Genomic DNA, 3,555 nt, shown 5'->3' on the forward strand with positions numbered 1-3,555 from the left:
GTAAGGCGAGCTAGCTTTTGTTTCCCAGTCCTAAATGGAGTTGAATTACATGCAGTTCCTTGTCCTATGAGCAAGAGTTGTTTTCTGGTAAGAAGAGTCACTATTGTTCTCCTATTGCCATACACAGTGCAAACAACACTCGCTACTGTTCTTTGCCAGTACAGTGTATTTGACAGAAGAGGAGCTACTGTTCTTGTCAGTTTCCTAAGCAGAGTTGAACTATATATGGCCCGTGTGTGTAGGAAGCACAGTTCTTTTGTTCTGAGCAAGCTCACTGTTCGGACCCGATAGGAAACACAGTAGAGTAGAAGAGTGCTCTTTTCTCAAAAGCAGAGTGTGTTTCTTGTAAGGCGAGCTAGCGTTTGTTTCCCAGTCCTAAATGGAGTTGAATCAAATGTGGTTTGTGATCCTAGGAGCAAGAATTGTTTTCTGGTAAGAAGAGTAACTATTGCCCTCCCATTGTCATACACAGGGCAAATAGCACTGGCGTCTGTTCCCAGCATGTACAGTGTATTGGACTGAAGAGGATCTACTGTTCTTGTCAGTTTCCTAAGCAGAGTTGAACTATATTTAGCCAATTTGTGTAGGAAGCACAGTTCTTTTGTTCTGAGCAAGCTCATTCTTTTGCCCCTATAGGAAACACAGTAGAGTAGAAGAGTGCTCTTTTATCAAAAGCAGACTGTGTTTCTTGTAAGGCGAGCTAGCTTTTGTTTCCCAGTCCTAAATGGAGTTGAATCACATGCAGTTTCTGGTCCTACAAGCAAGAGTTGTTTTCTGGTAAGAAGAGTCACTATTGTGCTCCCTTTGCCATACACAGGGCAAATAGCACTGGCGTCTGTTCCCAGCATGTAAAGTGTATTGGACTGAAGATGATCTACTGTTCTTGTCAGTTGCCTAAGCAGAGTTGAACTAGATATGGCCCGTGTGTGTAGGAAGCACAATTCTTTTGTTCTGAGCAAGCTAACTGTTCTTACCCCTTAGGAAACACAGTAGAATAGAAGAGTGCTCTTTTCTCAAAAGCAGAGTGTGTTTCTTGTAAGGCAAGCTAGCGTTTGTTTCCCAGTCCTAAATGGAGTTGAATCACATGCAGTTTCTGGTCCTACGAGCAAGAGTTGTTTTCTGGTAAGTAGAGTCACTATTGTGCTACCATTGCCATACACAGTGCAAATAGCACTCGCATCTGTTCCCAGCAAGTACAGTGTATTGGACAGAAGAGGAGCTACTGTTCTTGTCAGTTTCCTAAGCAGAGTTGAACTAGCTATGGCCGGTGTGTGTAGGAAGCACAGTTCTTTGTTCTGAGCAAGCTCAATTTTCGGACCAAATAGTAAACAAAGTAGAGTAGAAGAGTGCTCTTTTCTCAAAAGCAGAGTGTGTTTCTTGTAAGGCTAGCTAGTGCTTGTTTCCCAGTTCTAAATGGAGTTGAATCACATGCAGTTTTTGGTCCTATGAGCAAGGGATGTTTTATGGTAAGGAAAGTTACTATTGTTCTCCCTTTGCCATAAACAGTGCAAATAGCACTCGCGTCTGTTCCCAGCAAGTACAGTGTATTGGACAGAAGAGGAGCTACTGTTCTTGTCAGTTTCCTAAGCAGAGTTGAACTAGATATAGCCAATGTGTGTAGGAAGCACAGTTCTTTTGTTCTGAGCAAGCTCACTGTTCTGGCCCTATAGACAACACTGAAGAGTAGAAGAGTGCTCTTTTCTCAGAAGCAGAGTTTGTTTCTTGTAGGGCGAGCTAGCGTTTGTCTCCCAGTACTAAATGCAGTTGAATTACATGCAGTTTCTTGTCCTATGAGCAAGAGTTGTTTTCTGGTAAGAAGAGTCACTATTGTGCTCCTATTGCCATACACAGTGCAAACAACACTCGCTACTGTTCTTTGCAAGTACAGTGTATTGGACAGAAGAGGAGCTACTGTTCTTGTCAGTTTCCTAAGCAGAGTTGAACAAGATATGGCCCGTGTGTGTAGGAAGCACAGTTCTTTTGTTCTGAGCAAGCTCACTGTTTGGACCCCGTAGGAAACACCGTAGAGTAGAAGAGTGATCTTTTCTCAAAAGCAGAGTGTATTTCTTGTAAGGCCAGCTAGCGTTTGTTTCCCAGTCCTAAATGGAGTTGAATCACATGTAGTTTCTGATCCCAGGAACAAGAGTTTTTTTCTGGTAAGAAGAGTCACTATTGCGCTCCTATTGTCATACCCAGGGCAAATAGCACTGACGTCAGTTCCCAGCATGTACAGTGTATTGGACTCAAGAGGATCTACTGTTCTTGTCAGTTTCCTAAGCAGAGTTGAACTAGATATGGCCCGTGTGTGTAGGAAGCACAGTTCTTTGGTTCTGAGCAAGCTCACTCTTCTGGCCTATAGGAAACAGAGTAGAGTAGAAGAGTGCTCTTTTCTCAAAAGCAGAGTGTGTTTTTTGTAAAGCGAGCTTGTGTTTGTTTCCCAGTCCTAAATGGAGTTGAATCACATGCAGTTTCTAGTCCTACGAGCAAGAGTTGTTTTCTGGAAAGGAAAGTCACTATTGTGCTCCCTTTGCCATACACAGTGCAAGTAGGACTCGCGACTGTTCCCAGCAAGTACAGTGTATTGGACTGGAGAGGAGCTACTGCTCTTGTCAGTTTCCTAAGCAGAGTTGAACTAGATATGGACCGTGTGTGTAGGAAGCACAGTTCTTTTGTTCTGAGCAAGCTCACTGTTCTGGCCCTATAGGAAACACAGTAAAGTAGAAGAGTGCTCTTTTCTCCAAAGCAGAGTGTGTTTCTTCTAAGGCGAAATAGCGTTTGTTTCCAAGTCCAAAATGGAGTTGAATCACATGCATTTTCTGGTCCTACAAGCAAGAGTTGTTTTCTGGTAAGAAGAGTCACTATTGTCCTCCCATTGCCATACAAAGGGCAAATAGCACTCCCGTCTGTTCCCAGCATGTACAGTGTATTGCACTGAAGAGGATCTACTGTTCTTATCAGTTACCTATGCAGAGTTGAACTAGAAATGGCCCTTGAATGTAGGAAGCACAGTTCTCTTATTCTGAGCAAGCTCATTGTTTGGACTCCATAGGAAACACAGTAGAATAGAAGAGTGCTCTTTTCTCAAAAGCAGAGTGTGTTTCTTGTAAGGCTAGCTAGTGTTTGTTTCCCAGTCAGAAACAGATTTGAATCTCATGAGTTTCTGGTCCTACGAGAAAGAGTTGTTTTCTGGTAAGAGGAGTCAATATTTCGCTCCCATTGCCATACACAGTGCAAATAGGACTCGCGTCTGCGACCTGCAAGTACAGTGTATTTGACTGAAGAGGAGATACTGTTCTTGTCAGTTTCCTAAGCAGAGTTGAACTAGATATGGCCCGTTTGTGTAGGAAGCACAGTTCTTTTGTTCTGAGCAAGCTCAGTGTTCTGGCCGATAAGAAACACAGTAGAGTAGAAGAGTGCTCTTTTCTCAAAAGCAGAGTGTGTTTGTTTTAAGTTGAACTAGCATTTGTTTCCCAGTCCTAAATGGAGTTGAATCACGTGCAGTTTCTGGTCCTACGAGCAAGAGTTGTTTTCTGGTAAGGAAAGTCACTATTGTGC

This window comes from Peromyscus eremicus, unplaced genomic scaffold (genome assembly GCF_949786415.1).
Source record: "Peromyscus eremicus unplaced genomic scaffold, PerEre_H2_v1 PerEre#2#unplaced_32, whole genome shotgun sequence".
Taxonomy (NCBI): Eukaryota; Metazoa; Chordata; class Mammalia; order Rodentia; family Cricetidae; genus Peromyscus; species Peromyscus eremicus.